The sequence below is a fragment of the Felis catus genome, chromosome B3, assembly GCF_018350175.1.
Source record: "Felis catus isolate Fca126 chromosome B3, F.catus_Fca126_mat1.0, whole genome shotgun sequence".
Taxonomy (NCBI): Eukaryota; Metazoa; Chordata; class Mammalia; order Carnivora; family Felidae; genus Felis; species Felis catus.
The window spans coordinates 100,695,908-100,713,866 of NC_058373.1; the positions used below are offsets into that span (position 1 = coordinate 100,695,908).

Here is a 17,959-nt window from a genome sequence, read left to right on the forward strand (position 1 = left end):
AACCCCAGTAAATGGGGACTTCAGAGTGGAACTGGGGAAGGGATTCCAATGTGGAATCGTGGGCTGAACCAAGGGCTAAGACCTGGTGCTCTGTTAGAGCTTCCAGTTAGCTCAGTCTGACCCCTTAACCTTGGACTGGAAAAAGAATTAGATCAGTAGTTGATATGCAAAAAAAGCAAAACTCAAACCTAGAGTCACTTACCAGCGACCCTTGGAAATGGTGAGAAAGGCAGGGAACTCAAAAGGGTTTGCAGGGTACCATGCTTGTGTTTCCCATTGTCTCTGAATGCCGGAAGAAGTTTGCTTTGGATCCAACCACTGCCACCTAATCTGTTAAAAAACAAAATTCGGCCGAGTCAATCTGAAGATCTAATTCGGCTTTATTAAATGATTCACGAATTTCGCATTTCCATTTAGCAAATTGAGGACAGCTCGGAGAAGTTGTACAAAATGGAAGACTTTTTCAGGAAGGAGGATGGGGCAAGAGAGTTTTTAGCAAAAGAAAAGAAAAGATTGTTCCAGGCAAGGTCACCTTCCCTTAGTAAAAGGGCAGGAGCCTTATTGGTATATTACCTCATATTCCTTTAGGGGATAGAGAATGACAGATTACCCCATTGGTGTTGATCAGAAAATTCCTCCTGACTGACCTGTTAAGACTACATTTCTGGGGGAGGTATTATGCCTCTGGTGACCTGGCCTAAGTGATGCCATTTTGTGCCTGTGGTCTTTTACCTTTAGGAAAAAAAGATTCAAGATCTTTAAATGAAATCTTCAAAAAACAGTCTGGGGAAAGATGTCCTTGCATTTAGGGAGGGTATTCTACATTTAGAATAAGTGAAAAGTTAAATACCACAGTTATGGAACTCCCTTTAAAGCCATTTATTGTATCTGTCAGCTGTTCTCTTTACATTTTATCTAAATTAGTTTCTTGAACTCTGACATTTCAGACTAAAATTTCAGAAAGTGGCCTCTTGCTGCCAAGTAATGTTTTCTTCCTCACACAAGATTGAGCATCATAATTAATAGAATATACAGTGTGTGTGTGTGTGTGTGTGTATTTTTTTAATGTTCATTTATTTTTGATAGGGAGACAGAGCACAAGCAGGGGAGGAGCAGAGATAGAGGGGGACACAGAATCTGAAGCAGGCTGCAGGCTCTGAGCTGTCAGCACAGAGCCTGATGCGGGGTTTGAACTCATGAATTATGAGATCATGACCTGAGCTGAAGTTGGACACTTAACCGACTGAACCACCCAGGTGCCCCTACGGTGTATATTTTTAATGCTGTAATTATGGCACTGGTTTTTGGAGAAAAGCCACTGATTTGGCAATGAAATTCTATAGCAAGAGCTATCTTTTACTGGAAAATGGACAAATACTATCTTTGTGCTTTAAGATCAAAATGTTCCCACTTTCCTAAAGTAAGTTTCTCTTCCATTTTAATGACAATTATTTTGATATGTTGATAATAGAGTGCCTTTCTGCATGTATCCTATCAAATTTAAACTGTAATAGTTTGCATCTTATCAAATGTAGTGACATCAATAAATTTTTCTCTTAAGTCAATCACTCAATTGCACTAGCTAAGAAAAAGCACAATAGTTAGCCTCATGGTATAAGCAGTCACAAGTCATTAATTACAAACCAATCATTTTTTTGAAGTCCTTTATCAAATAAATATTTATAGTTCTCATATATCAAATACAAAAAAGACACGAGAAGCATTGCTGAGCTTTCTGAAAGACAGGGGCTTCTGTACAACTATTTGGTAATCTAATGAATCGTCTATGTTATTATATATTACATGATTTAATTTTATTGCCTAATATATGATAATGATCCTGTTGTGACTTGGCATCTTCTGGGAACTTATTTTATACTTCAACTTATTTTATGCTTACTGTGTTTTAGGAGAATTTAAGTGTTTTTCTCCAAAGGTACCTTAATTTTGCCATTCATGTTGTCTTTGCAATCGAACTCTAATCTATGATCTCACTCGAGATAATTATTATAGCAACATCATGATTTGCAGAATGATTAAAGCTTTCTGGTATAGTGAAGTATTTCTAGTTAAACTGGGTGAACTGAAGATGCTTTTAACGTCAATCATAATTGCTGAATAATCTTCTAAATACATTTTCCCCCCAATTTATTCAGTAGACTGTAGCAAACAGGACGCTTTGATAATTTGAAATCTTCAAATACTTCAAGATGATCATTATGGATATCATCGTGCATGACCACTGATACAGGATATTTATGTTAATGGGTCAAATCTTCACAGATTAGTAAATAGTTTAAGGATATAGCAAGCAGCTCACCAAGGAGGAAGCTATGGGTGGTGGTAGCTGTTTGCTTAGCTGGGAGGAGTCTTGTATCACTGCTTATGTGGGAACCGCTCACTCGAGGCTATATTAAAAAACAGAATTTTGGCTTTGTTTTATTATTGTTTTAAAATTCTTCGCAGAGGGACACCTGGTGTCTCAGTTGGTTGACTGTCAGACTCTTGATTTCTGCTCAGGTCATAGTCCTAGGGTCATGGGATCAAGCCTCATGTTGGGCTCTGGGCTGAGCGTGTAGCCTGCTTAAGATTCTCATTCTCTCTCTCTTTCTCTCTTTCTCTCTCTCTCTCTCCCTCTGCCCCTCTCTCCTGCTCGCACTTTCTGTCTAAAATAAAATAAAAGGGGCGCCTGGGTGGCTCAGTCGGTTAAGCATCCGACTTCGGCTCAGGTCATGATATCGCGGTCCGTGAGTTCGAGCTCCGCGTCGGGCTCTGTGCTGACCACTCAGAGCCTGGAGCCTGTTTCAGATTCTGTGTCTCCCTCTCTCTCTGCCCCTCCCCTATTCATGCTCTGTCTCTCTCTGTCTCAAAAATAAATAAACGTTAAAAAATTAAAATAAAATAAAATATAATAAAATAAATAAATAAAATTCTTTGCCAAAAATACATCCCCATGTTGACGGTACCCATAACAGAACACCTCCGCTGCTTCCTGCTTGGCATGCAACCAGTATACAGAATAGTAGAGAGGATAATAAAATGAGTATCTGTCTATTTACCAACCAGCTTTGTCAATCTTAATATTTTATGATACTTGCTTCAGATTTCTCTTATTATGATGAAATACAACATTACAGATATGACTGAACCCCCTCGCACGTTCCTCTTTCCTCTGTTCTTTCTCCAGAGAGAGTCACTATGTTGGTTTTCTCCATTCCGATGCATATTTTTATCTTTTACTACATAATGTGTGTATCCTAAACAATAAGGCTTGTACATATCCATAAACAAAATAGTATTATTTTTGCACATTTAAAAACTTAAAATAAATGGTATTGAAATGTTCATATCTATCTGCGACTTGTTTTTCTCTTCAAATTTACATTTGTGGTATCTATCCATCTTGACAGAAATAGCTTCTAATTAATTTGTTTTCACTGCAGTCTTGTGGCCCATTGTTTAAATACACCATAAATTCTCCTTTTGTGACATGTAGGTTGTTTTTGATTTTTTTTGTTATCGAACAATGCTGCTATGAGCACTCTTGTTCATATCTTTTTGATATAATGTAGGAGAGGTTTTCACTAGAGTGTACAGCTAGGAGGGGAGCTGCTATGTCAAAGATCAGGCATACAGTTAATTTGAAAGACATCATCAAAATCTGCAAGAGGCTCTGAGGTGGTGGGACATCCATCTAGGCATGATGACCATGACCTGTTCTCGTGTTAGAAGATTTAAATGTCATCTGGGACAAGACACTCATTTATAGACTTGGAAACATGCTTCCTAGTTGTCATTCTTTGGGCAACTGCATCTTACAGAAATGAATTCTTTTCTTCCCCCTTAGTCTTCCTGCTATGCCTTTCGATCTTTTCGTCATTATCAATCATTAACATCATAGGAGTGAATTTTACTAACCTTTACTATTCTCCAGGCGCTGTGTGGAGTCACTTCATATGCACTATTTGACTTATTCCTCATAACAGTCTCACGGGGTAGGTGCTATAAATTATCTCCACTTTACATGTAAGGAAACCAAAGCCTAAAATAAATTAAGTACTTGCCCACAGTGACAAGTCAGGATTCAGGCTGTTACAACCCAGTTTCCAAGCTCTTAATCACTATGTGATATTGCATTTCTCTATTACTTTATGGTTAAAATTACAAAATCATTATTTTCTTTTTTCCCCTTATTTATTTATTTATTTATTTATTTATTTATTTATTTTAATTTTTTTTTCAACGTTTATTTATTTTTCAGACAGAGAGAGACAGAGCATGAATGGGGGAGGGGCAGAGAGAGAGGGACACACAGAATCGGAAACAGGCTCCAGGCTCTGAGCCATCAGCCCAGAGCCCGACGCGGGGCTCGAACTCACGGACCGCGAGATCGTGACCTGGCTGAAGTTGGACGCTTAACCGACTGCGCCACCCAGGCGCCCCGTTTCCCCTTTTTTATTAATGTTTATTTATTTTTGAGAGAGAGAGAGAGAGAGAGAGAGAGAGAGAGAGCAGGGGAGGGGCAGAGAGAGACAGACACAGAATCTGGAGCAGGGTCTAGGATCTGAGCTGTCAGCACAGAGGCCAACATGGAGCTTGAACCCACAGACTGTGAGACGATGATCTGAGCCCAAGTCAGATGCTTAATCAACTGAGCCACCCAGGCGCCCCACAAAATCATTATTTTCTAATTTGCAAAAGGAAGAGAGGTGTATTACAAGAATACTTATATAGCATCATAGAAAAATCAGGAAAGTGTTCAATAACAATCACTACATTGTGAATTGAAATCCTTAATCACTGACTTGGGTTCAGGACAGCGTATTCATTCATTTGTTACCTTTCCTCCTACCCTTTAAAAAGTTATTATGTGGAAACATTCCTAAAAATGTGGAAACATGTTATAATAGACCTCATTATTATTTTTGCATATTCCCATCTTCAGTATTATGAATGTCTTTTACTTTTACACGCTACAGTTTTAGTGTACATGTAATTAATCTTTCTCATTTAAGATAAGCATTATATCATATGCATTTTCCATACTATAATATCATAACAATCATTTGAGTGGATGTGTTAGAATTTATTTACTCGTTCTATTGTTTTCAAAGAATATTTTTGTGCATGTTCCGTTTTCTTCCATCTGGGTCATTTTTTCAAGATAAAATTCCTTGGGGAAAAATTAATAGGCCAATGGGCTGATCATTGCTATGATATCTGATACTTTTTAACATCAGATATGTGCATAGAAATGGGAATGCTGACTAAATCTGAACCATATGAGGTTATCACAGCATGATCTCTATGGAGATACCTTCCTGACATATCAATTTACTGCTTACAATTGATGTTAATTAGAGGTTTATTTGCCTAATGTCTTAACTGATTGGCATTCTCTATGGTTGTTCTACTGGTCAATGTGGTTAGGTCTGGTTCATGACCTCACATCCATCTGAGATTTATGTTCCTGGAGTTGCTATAATGTTTAGTGTGCATTTTAACCGTTGAAATAGTCATAGGTTTGTTTACTCCTCTAGAAAACACTCATTTGTTAGGATTCAAAAACTTAGGACAAAATTGGGTTAAACGACAGGGAAAGAGATCATAGTGGCACGGACAAAAGGAAGCAGAATGGCCTGCTGTGGTCTTTGTCCCATTGTGCCCACCCTGTTGTGCTGCTGACCATTGCACTAATCCATGCGGGCTGCACAGCTGAGCACTAGGTGAGGTATTCATGATACTAAGTTGATTTCCAGGAGAGTTTGGATAACTTCCAATGCCATTAGCTATAAAATTATGTGCCAAGTTATCCAAACCTCCTCTGGATTTCATTGGAAGGTCATACCTACCTTTGCCATTTTTGCTCTTGCCCTTCTTCAGCTTAGCCAACAGGCCTTGAACCCAGAGGCATTACCCCAAAGTGAGCTGTCCTCTCTGTGCTGTGGGCATGGCCTATGCTGAGGCCGTCCCAACTCTCATCACTTATCCCTTTGCCCCAGCATCTTGATAGGCATGTCAGGGAAAGCATATTGGGGGGGACTGAAGCCAGTATCCCATTACATATTTATAGTTGGAAATACTAAACTTAAAATACTGGGGCACCTGGGTAGCTCAGTCAGTTAAGTGTCCCACTCTTGATTTTGGCTCAGGTCATGATCTCACGGTTCATGAGATGAGCCCTGCGTGGGGCTCTGTGCAGACAGTGCAGAGCCTGCTTGGGATTCTCTCTCTCCCTCTTCCTGTCTTTCCCTGGTTTGTATGCATGCACTTGCATGCCCCCCTCAAAATAAATAAATAAACATTAAAAAAAAGATGTTAATCAGTGACTAAAAGTTTTGAGATTTTGCACCAAAAGTCAGATTTCTTGAGTGTGGGTGTAGTTATTCCTTCATTTTATACCATGTGAAGGTGTCACATGTTGCCCATACTTTGCCTTAAGCCCACCAGTTTTCTACTGGTGGGTGTGGCTTCAACTGCTACTCACAACTGCTCAAGTGCAGCTTACTGCCCTTACCTTCCCCATTGGCTATTTGCCCTGTCTTTTGTAGTCAAAGTCCAAGAGAAATGATATCTTTACCTTCTAGTTTCACTTTCCATTGAGCCCGTGAATGTCTCATGACCCGTGACCCTTCCGCAACAGTCACAAGACAGTAATGAGGTGTGTTAGAGACACTGGTGAGTATCTCAACTCAGCAAGTGGCTAAGCTGATTTGCTGTTTCTTGCCTCTTCATTGAAAATTGATGCCTTAACCCATTTCCTTGGCTATGGCTTTGGGTTATTATGGTGGTGATTGTGGTCCTTTAGTCTGGTTACATTGTTTCCATGTAAACATTTCTCGCGTTTCGGCCTTGTCCAAGTTCCTGCTACCTGATGTTGTTGCAGATAAGGCCAACATTTCCCATGGCCTGACACGGCCTCCATCAGCTGAGGCTGAAGAGCAGTGGCCCTTGCAGGACAGGACTGGCATGTGCCAGTTCACCTCAGGCAACACCCAGTCCACATTGCCCACTTAGAATGCTACTTTGGCCATGACATTTGAATTTGCAAAGCTTGAACAGGTTCGTTACCCTCCACCTGCATGCCTGTAGGCTCTCCGTCTACCTGTATTCTCCTGCGTCCCTAGGACTGTGTCTTACATTTACTAATCTGTGACTGCTCTTGTTTTTGCCATTCTGAGCTAGGTGCTACCACCACAGCTGCTGTTATTGGTGCTTTCTGGGGGACAGATGTTTACCAATGACCCACCCCCCCCCCGCCCCGCCCCGCCATTAAGGCTATTTGTTCAATGCTGTGATGGTTCTAACTCTGCTGGGTGCAGGGCCACATTTTATCTTCCCTCCTGTCAACCTCTGTTAGATGGGTCTTACAATAGGTTGCTGGGCCCTGATTGCTACATAGTTTGATGAGAGCTCCGAAGTCACATACACTCAGATGTACCCTGACACAGCTATGGGGCTGTGAAGGCAGGTTCAAGAGATAGTATTATGCCATTTCGGTATCTATTTTTTTATTAAAAATTTTTTTTAAATTTTAATTTAATTATTTATTTGGAGAGAAAGAGCAAGAGAGCATGAGTGGGGTAGAGGCAGAGAGAAGGGAGGCAGAGAATCTCCAGCAGGCTCCATGCTGTCAGCTAAGAGCCCAAAGCAGGGCTCAAACTCACAAACCACGAGATCATGAACTAAGCAGAAATAGAGTCAGATGCTTAATCGACTGAGCCACCCAAGTGACCAGCCATTTCTGTATCTCCCTGTGTTTGCCCTGTGGTGGAGTCTGGCTTCTTTTAGGATGATTTTCTTGCAGAGCCCTGAAAGTGAACCCTTTTCAATTGGACTCTATTGGATTTCCCTGAGCTACTTCTTGGTATTTAAAAACCCCACTTGTGGTTTTCCACGGTCTCCTCAGGAAGTTTCTCAGCCTCCATAAAAACTGGAGAATGCAATAGATATGGGAAAGGAGAATGGACTACCCTTACCTCCAGAGACCTGAACCATTTATATCTCAGCCTCATCCCACAAAGCACTCCTTTGATATTCATGAAGTATATAGTATAGCATCTTGTTCTCCAAAACATGCTGCAACAATGTATCTGATTCATGCCGGTGCCCCCTAAGTGCCTGGCACGGGACCTTCTTCGTAACTGGTATTTATGTTTTAATTAAATTAGTACATGTTTGATGGAATAAAGGTATGTTTTAAAGACAAGGAAGAGAGCTGGGTATAGCTAAGTTGAGGTTAGATTTCACCAGTTTTCATTTTGTGTTTTCGGTTACAAAGTTATTCAGTCCTAACTTAAAATGCTTAAGGGGCTTTTAAGTCATCTGAATAACAATGTTTTCTGGACTGGAAAGATGGGGCTGGTTGGTGGCCAAATATGGCAGAGCAAATCATTATCAATTGATATTAAATGAAAAGTTAGGTTTAAGATGGGGTGTATAGCACGATCTCATTTAAAAAATATTTTTGCATAGAGAAAAGAAGGACTACAGGACATATGGCATGAATATTAACATTACTCCCTAATAAATGAGAGGCATGATTATGGTTCATGTTTATCTTTTCTTTTTGATTACCTCTAGTTCCCTAAAATTACAACAATGGACATATGTTATTTTTGCAATAAAATGTTCAATATAATAGCTTTAAAAGTTTTATTTTATTATATTTATATTTTATTATAGCAACAAGGATGCAATAGAGTGTAGAATATTGAGCCCCTCTGGGTTGTTCCTTGTTTGAAAACAAATGCTTACCTGAAGGAATTCTATTCCTAAAAAATTCTAATAGAAAAGTGTATGAGGCATCTTAGCTCTCCCCCCCTGGGAGGAAATACTGGGAAGTTATATTGTTTTTCAAAGAAATAGCCTTGGCATCTTCTATATAAAACAGAATGGGTAGCTTTTCCTCAGGCTTTTTGCATACTGGGGGAAAAAACACAGAAATGTTCTCACAAAATTTCAAATGACCTTTGTGCCAAAGGAAGGGTATTTTTACTAGGGGAGTCCCATGAAATACTTTGTATCATCATTATCATTATTCATAACAATAGCAGTATAGCATTGTGATAAAGATCATGGCCTTGGCATCCCACAGTCAAGTTTGAATCCTGGCTGTTACCTACTATGTCATCCTGAGCCAACCATTTACCTTTATTATTGTGACCTTCCTAATTTATTTTATTTTAATTTAAAATATTTTTAAAGATTTAGTTATGTAAGTAATCTCTACATCCAAGATGGGGCTCGAACTCATGATCCCAAGATTAAGAGTCACAAGCTCTTCTGACTGAGCCAGCCAGGCACCCCAGCTTCCTAATTTTTAAACTGATAGTAGGAATGCCTGAGTGGCTCGGTAGGTTGAGTGTTGGACTTCAGCTCAGGTCATGATCTCGTGGTTCATGAGCTTGAGCCCCGCGTTGGGCTCTGTGCTGACAGCTCAGAGCCTGGATACTGCTTCAGATTCTGTGTCTCCCTCCCTCTCTGCCCTTCCCCTACTCGCACTCTGTTTCTCTCTCTCGAAAATAAATGAAACATTAAATAAAAATAAACTGATAGATAATAATGTCAACTTGATAGGGTTCTTGTGAGAACTAACTGAGGTAATGTAGGTAAAGAACATATGCTTTTGACTACTACTAATAATAATCATTCAGTACAAGTAGGTATTGCTGATAAACTATAATAATAGCAATTGGTGCTATCACTTATTGATTTGTATTATATCAAAGTCAGCATTTTATTCTACTTGTATCTTGTTTTTACTTGTTCCTTTAATTAACTTTATGACACGGATGAGAAAACTGAGCCCCAGAGAATAAGGTAAAGAAATGGGTAATGAAAAAATCTAAGGTTGAAATTTGAACCAATATCAACCTGATTTGAATATTTCTTTATGTATATCAATATTCCACAGGATTAAATATTGATAAAATATTAGTGATCATAATGATTCATTTTTAGTAATTATCAATAATATAGTTTGACTACCTTCTCAGGAAAACTCTGAAAACAATGATAGGAAAAAAATTTATCTGACCACCAGGTGGCGCTTGACCAAGGTTCTGCAATTACACTTACCCCTCAGAGCCCTTCACATTAGCTACATCTAAAGTGAAATAAATAGTTTGCCAGGTTCCACGTGGGGAGAATTAACAAAGGGCAGCAGTTTATAAAATGAAGTAAATGCGTTTATTTTTGAGATAGAGCCTATTTTATATAGTCTATATGGAAAAATACGGGAATAACCCTTTGGACTATTTTGGGACTTAACATCCTTAGGCACACAATTTACTTAATGGATGTAATCCAGTTTGATATGTATTAAAATAGCATCTGGCTTAATAATTTTGATGGTAACTCTGGATTTAATATGATTTTAATGTGCTCAGTTATAATTCTTGAAACTTGAGATTTATGGTAGAAATGGCAGGTGGCCATTAATTCTGGTTACAAAGTAGAGCAAGGGCATCTATGTTATTGCCCCTGAAGGAACTGAGCAAGTGCACACCTCTTTTCCATAAAGATGTAGTGTGATTAAATAAAAGCCAGTATGCTGCCATTTAACGTGTAGTTCAACAACTGAGCACTTGTAGGGAGTATAATTTTTGCTCTGTTAGTCTTGGTACTTTCTGCAGTTTGTAAGTCTACCAAATCTGTTCTTCTAGGCACTTAATTAACCTGTAGCACGTTGTGTCAATTGTAATTACAAGAATGTGCACGGTCATTACATATTTGAAACGAGTTTAGAATATTTGTAGTTTAAATCTGCCAATAGAGAAAATATCCTACAATGTTGAGAGAGGAAATGTGAAATGAGAAGGATAAATTCTGAGTTATCAAAAATTGAATTATTCAGTTTTTAGATTATGTGAGTCATTTTGCTTCTCATTCACTCGACAATTATGAATTGGCACAGAGTTTAACAAATAAATGTCGAAAGGATAAATAATGAATGAGTGCTTCTCATGTGCAAAGTGCAGATCAGAGGCTGTGGGGAAAATAAAACAATAGTTTCCATGACCTCTGATCTCTAGGAAGTTTGTGATATAGTTGGAAGATCAGAGGCATAAAAAACAGGAGAAATAACATTAAGTGTGAAGTAACAATAAAAGGCATCATAAGGAAGATATATTGTACTGAATGCTACATAGGATGACTGCCATAAATTTGAAGGAGAGAAGGATTTCTTTGGACATCTGTGGTCAGGAAAGGCTTTCTGGAGGAGGTGGGACATAAGCTGGTCTTAAAAGGTAGGAAAGTTGGAGGAAGAAGATGTCACTTCCCAATGGTGAAGGAAATAGAAGATAAAAGAATGAAGTGAATCAAACCAATGTAATGAAGATGAGACTATATAGCACATGGGTACGTGTGGTGGTAGAGACAGCAGGCATGTTAACAAGTATACGGGCCCATGCTTTTCAGACTACAGTATTCACCTCCCTAGTGGACTTCTTGGCCCTCTCATATAAATGGGGAGCATTTCCTCTCCTCCAACTTAAACTTAAAAAATGTGAAGGATAAATGTGAAACAATTTAACTGGCAAGTCTTAATATTAAAACAAATGTGGATGTACTATGGAGGAGAGCTGAAGAGACAGAAGTCCTGAAAGTTTCTGACTTGCCCAAGGTTGTAGAACTTGTTCAGAGGACAAGCCGAGCTGGAATGGCCCATGGAGAAAGTTGTCCTTAGCTTTGAATATCATTTTGCTTTTGCCCCACCATTATTTATTTTTATATTCTCTGACAAATCTGCCAAAAAGTGGTCAGGGAAAATAATAAAAGGAATTTGAACAAACTCATCATTTTTTCCCCCTTGTTCATACCTCTTGTGTAAGGATTAAGAAACATTACATCATATGGGAATGCAAGCTGGTGCAGCTACTCTGGAAAACAGTATGGAGGTTCTTCAAAAAAACTAAAACTAGAACTACCCTACGACCCAGCAATTGCACTACTAGGCATTTATCCAAGGGATACAGGTGTGCTGTTTCGAAGGGACACATGCACCCCCATGTTTATAGCAGCACTATCAACAATAGCCAAAGTATGGAAAGAGCCTAAATGCCCATCAATGGATGAATGGATAAAGAAGATGAGGTATCGAGTATTACTCAGCAATCAAAAAGAATGAAATCTTGCCATTTGCAACTACATGGATGGAACTGAAGGGTATTATGCTAAGTGAAATCAGTCAGTCAGAGAAAGACAAAAATCATATGACTTCACTCATATGAGGACTTTAAGAGGCAAAACAGATGAACATAAGGGAAGGGAAACAAAAATAATATAAAACAGGAAGGGGGAAAAAACAGAAGAGACTCTTAAATATGGAGAACAAACTGAGGGTTACTGGAGGGGTTATGGGGGAGGCGATGGGCTAAATGGGTAAGGGGCAGTAAGGAATCTACTCCTGAAATCATTGTTGCACTATATGCTAACTAATTTGGATGTAAATTTAAAAAGATAAAAAATAATATTAAAAACAAGAAACATTACATCATAGATAAAATAAAGTTTTAAAATAATTTGTTATTTACAAACTTCCGTGTGTTCCCTGACCTTTATTGTTATCAGAGACAGATTACTAGTAAAAACGTACTGTAATGACTACTAATAGGAAGATTGTATATATTTTTCAGATCTAGGACACATTTGATTTTGGGGAAGAAACAACTGATTCACTTGGCAGATGTACTAGATGAACACAGCCAATTCAAATACTTTTCTGGGCCCTGAAAAATAGCCCTCTATCTTTATGATGACCTGGCTGGAAAGAGTCTTGAATGTCAGGTGGGTGGGCTGGATTTCTTTTGTAGTCATAGGGCAAACCTCTGAAGACATTTCCAGAATGTCTTTTCAGCAGAATGCTTTTAAGGGTTGAATTAAAATCTAGGGGCATCTGGGTGGTTCAGTTGGTTGAGTGTCTGACTCTTGATCTTGGCTGAAGTCATGATCTCATGGTTTGTGAGATTGAGCCCTGTGTCAGGCTCTGTGCCGACAGTGCAGAGTCTGCTTGGGATTCTCTCTCTCCCTCTCCCCCTCCCCTGCTCATGTTTCTCTCCCTCTCTCTCTCTCTCAAGATAAATTAATAAACTTTAAAAAAAGTCTATAGAAAGCAACTGAGAAATGCTACATTATTAGTATCCAAAAGGTAAGGGTACGATTTGGTTTCAGGGTTTCAAGTGACTTGTGAACTCATTTGCAAATATACATGGTACCCTCTGAGGTAATTGTGTCCTGACTTGCCTCTCAGAAATTCTGGAAGCAAAGGAAAGAGAGCAAAGTAATGCATGTTTTGGTTTGAACCCTTAGAGTGTTGCAGAAAAAGATGCTGATGATTTGAATGAAGATCCAAGGTGAGATTTAAGACAAAATGTTCCGCCATGGAGACGTGGGGTGTAAGGCAGACCTGTGGGTCCAGTCTACCCTGCTCTAACCTGTTTCCCCCTGCTCCACACCCTGTGAATAAGGACAGCTTCCAAGCCTTCTGGCTCTGCTTCTACTTGTTCCTTTGGGAATTTGAACCTCCTGGTTTCCACAAATGATTCTGAAAGCCCTCAGAGGGGTATATCACTAAGTATATGATTTTCCAATTGCAGCTGTAGCAAATTATCACACACTTAGCGGCTTAAAACCACACACATTTATTATCTTATAGTTCTGGAGGTCAGAAGCCTAAAATGGGTCAGCAGAGCCATGCTCCCTCCAGAGGCTCTACAGGAGAACCTATTTCCTTGTCTTTTCCTGGCTTTTAAAGGCCCCCTGCAGTCCTTGGCTTGGGGTCCCCACTCTCCATTTTCAAAGCCAGCAGTGTAGCATCTTCAAAGCTCTCTCTGACCTCTGCTTCTGCTGTCAGATCTCCTCTGGTTCCAACCCTCCTGCCTTCCTCTGATAAGCACCCCCGTGATTACACTGGGCCCTCCCGACTAATCCAGGATAAACCTCCCATCTCAAGATCCTCTACTTCCTCACATCCACAAAGTCCCTTTTGCCATGCAAGGCAACATATTCACAGGTTCTGGAAATTAGGACATGGCAATCTTTAGGGGTTGATTAGTCAGACGGCCATAACCAGTGCTCTGAGAACGAATTCTCTTGGTCACAACAGAGGCCTGTTATTTTCTTTGTCTTATTCTGGGTCACCGTAATGTGGCTTTAGTCCCCGCTGAGGTTTCTTTTCCACCAGTGGCAACAGTAGCCTTGGTGCCACTACAGATGCCCCTCCCCCTGCACGGGCACGATGTCTTGGTGGAAACTGCCCCTCTCCAAGACCGAGGGTGGTGCTGTCGGTCCCCACACTGCCAAGGCCACTGCTGCCTTGTTGCCACTACCATCAATGCGGCCATTACTGCAAAGGGGACCGTTAATGTCAACACACTTCCGGTGTTTCTCTATCCTCTTGGGAATTGGTTGTGAGTCTGGGAAGGGGGCTACAAGATACGCGGAGCGGCGGGCACCGTGTTCTGTCAACAAGCACACCTCCTATGGGTCTTGAACCAGCTTGTCTCTTTCGCCTTGGGATCAGTCTTTCCCGCAGGCTCCTCGGTCCCTCCTCACACCGCCACTGCTCCTTCCAGGCTCAGATATTTTGGAATCCTAATATAAACACAGCTGGGACTCAGGCTGCTCCAGAACACAGGCTTCTCTGAGGCTACCTTCCCAAGTGTTTACATTCCATGCTTGAAGAGCTGGCTCCTTCGCGAAACTCGGGGGAAAGAAAGTCAGTACAGTTCTTAATTTTTCACACTTTCTACCTAGTCTAGGGTTAAGCATCTGGATCTCATTGGATGCCATTCGTCCTAATTTAGCACTTCCTATTAATTTTGTAAGGGATTACTATTGAAATACATAATTTAGTAACTTCAGATTTTACAAGCCATGTCAAGTGCCATACCAAATAGGGTTTGACTGGATTTATTACTGTTGAAAAGGAAATCTTTGATTTCACCCCTCCTAGCTACTATTGATTCATTTCGTACTAGAGTGTGTGAAATTACAGCTATAGAAAACATGTTTTTTTTTTCTTCCTCCCTTGATCTGGTTGGAGTAAATGTTTTCACTTCATGAAATAAACAGTGAAAGGCTTTTCATGAATTTGTATGCATTTTTAGTGAGTTTTGTTTCTCCTGATGGACTGTATTAATACTTTACATGTCTTCCTCCCAGGAAAGTGAGGAACCTGAGATCCTACACCAGCTTCAGTTTATCCAGTAGGAATTAATATTGATAATGTTCATGACAGTGGCTAAACTTCTGGTTTTGTAGGCTGACCTGGCAGAGGAGGCCAGTTGAAGACAGGCTAGGCATTGTTGCGCTAGGGAGTTTCCCTGTACATCTTTTAGTTTCTTCAGTTTCAGGGTGAGGCCACAGGTTTCTGATGACTCAGGAATATGTGTGCAAGTCTTTAAAAAGTACTGAAGGGCATGGAGATGAGGGGTAGGGGTGGTGGGAGAGTTGGGGCTCATGGAGACCACAAGAGGTCCATGAACAGGGTCTGAGTTATTGGGCTGTAGTTCTTCCACTGACCTTTTCATTGATGGCTAAGATTTGTTTATTGATTCTTAGCCACTTTCTTGGATAAGAACCCTTTCCTGGGGGTAAGAATCATCTTCTCCATCAAAAAGAGATTGCCAAGTGGAGTTCAGTCTACCCATTTTTGAATATAATTCCTGATATCTTGAAAATGTATATTTACTTCGTATTTGTAGTTATACCCAGATGCATGCATGCATATTACTTTTGGGGATGGAGCTGTAGCTGTGTTCCATGAACTGAAACAAAGGACGTGTCTGCCACCTCCTGGACACTCTGAGAAATTCAAAGGATTTTTCCACAGGAAGAGGGCGAGTTTGATAAATTTTGTTTCAAATTTACTTCAACAGATGAGAATTTAGCCAAGTATTAAACAGATTAATTTCTGCCTTTGTGAAGGCTTGCACGTCTTTGATCATTCAGTCGTTTTAATGAACTCAACGTGGTTGTTTCCGATTTGGCCTTGAAGTGTTGGCACCTCGCCATGGTCTGAGTGGTGGAGCCTTACTGCCTCCAGCTTGGGTTCCTCAGTTTTGGCAGGGCTTGCCTTCCCACTGATGGAAGGTTTACAAAGGAAAAAAATCATTATGTCTGAAATTCTGCCAGGACACATCAGCGTGTTTCCAGGCTGCCATCTATCGTGCAAATCTCTGAAGATTTAATATTTTTTAAAAAATTGCAATGCACCTGCTCCTAAGGAAAACCATCTTGTCATATGATAGCATGCTTTTATTAAATCAGCGAATTTAAAATTTTATTTATTAGGGCTTACAACTTGGGTTTCTTCCCTTAGGCTTCCTCATCTCTGTGTTAAGTACAACTTGCTTCCAAGGTCAGCCTCCCACCCTCCATAATTAGCTCAGAGATTTACCAGGGACTTCTGACACCAGCTTTACCCGGCAAGCTGATCACAACACTATTTGTGGTCATACCCTAAGTGATTCAGCAGCTCTGCTATCTTTAGACTCTTGTCTCATCCCACACAAAGCTCTTTTCAGACCCCGTTTGACATTCTGATATTGTACTGTGGTCCTGCAGGGTCAGAGAGTATAATGTGGCGATTCAGTATATATCTTATAGCAGGAAAAGGGCATTCAATGTTTGGCAAAAGGACAGTCTGACGACAAGGAGCGTGCAAGGCAATGTTCAGTGGCTTCTGCCACTTTTTGGGTAGGAGTGAAACATATCACCCTGAAAAAAATGGCTCCAGAAACACATGAATTTTTTTTCTGTTGGTTTTTAGCTTTTTGGTATCAGGGTCTCAGACCTGGTTGTGTGTGGCTGTAGGAGAGGCTCTTTTTGGGGATCCCTTCCTTGGTGTACTGTTTTGTGGCAAGTCCACTGAAGCAGGGTTTGTTGAAGTCAACTTAAGTCATTGAGAAGGTCTGCTTATGTTGTTAAATATCAAAGTTTTGCTGGTGTGCTTGGAAGCTTAAATCCATGAGAGGCTTTTCCAAATTTTATCCTCTACTCTTCTTTCCTTTGACTTGTTTCTGTACCGGGTCCAGTTTCAAAAAGTTATTTGTAGCCATCCCGGAAGTGAGAATAATAGAGCACTCAAGACAAGTGGGATACTGGGTTTGCTTCATGGAATATTTAATACCTAGAGTAGCCTTTCATTTCAGAGCTATTTTAAACCTGGGACCTCACTGGGAGAGCAAACTGATGGGTAGGACCATAAAAAATAGAAAGTTCGTGTGGACATGATTTACATGCTAGCTATTTACATTTTAGGGAAAAAAAATGACAGCCATAATCTGTCCCTTGCTGATTAACATGCCATTTATAACTATTAATGACAAGTAAAAACAATAATAAATCCCACCTCTTACCATGTTTCTCAGACCTGGGAGACTTGTATTAAGTTTCTTCCAAGTTTACTATCCCACCCCAGACAACTTGAAGGGATAATGATGTCTACATTATCTGGGTTTTAGTAATTTCAAAATTGTGATTATTTGCTTGAGGCAGTTTGAGAGGAAGTTTATCTTTGCACTGTCTAGGAAGATCTTGTTTGCTAGGCAATTTAATATCATCAAGGGGAGGTGGGATTGTATTGTGGAGAAGTGCTTTGCGGCATGTGAGGACAGTCTGCTACTCACCAACTGCATGGTCCTGGCTTAAATTTTCTCATCTGGAAAGTGGTTGGTGTAATGTTTTCTATAGTATCTTCTAATTGTAGAATTCTATAATCTGCCTTCAGAGGAAGGTATGCCATTTGGGGGGTATTTAGAGCATATAGATAACATTCCAACAAATTAATCTTGCATCTGCATTTAAATAGGCTTTGAATTATTACATGATCAGTTAAAATATATCCTCTATCCATTTATGTATCTATCTTTCCTCTATCTTTCCATTCTTCTACCCACCCATAAATACACACATCAAGCTGGGTTATCAAGTAGGCAGATTAAGCCATTCT

At 39.9% G+C, this 17,959-nt stretch overlaps 1 long non-coding RNA gene across 1 annotated transcript in view; it reads right to left on the minus strand.

Annotated features, from left to right (window-relative positions):
- The window catches only part of LOC123386086, a 76,028-nt gene that overhangs the window by 14,623 nt on the left and 43,446 nt on the right, over positions 1 to 17,959 (minus strand). The window contains exon 2 of the long non-coding RNA XR_006599602.1: positions 203 to 330. This is a non-coding gene — a long non-coding RNA (uncharacterized LOC123386086). The remainder of the gene's footprint in view (positions 1 to 202; positions 331 to 17,959) is intronic.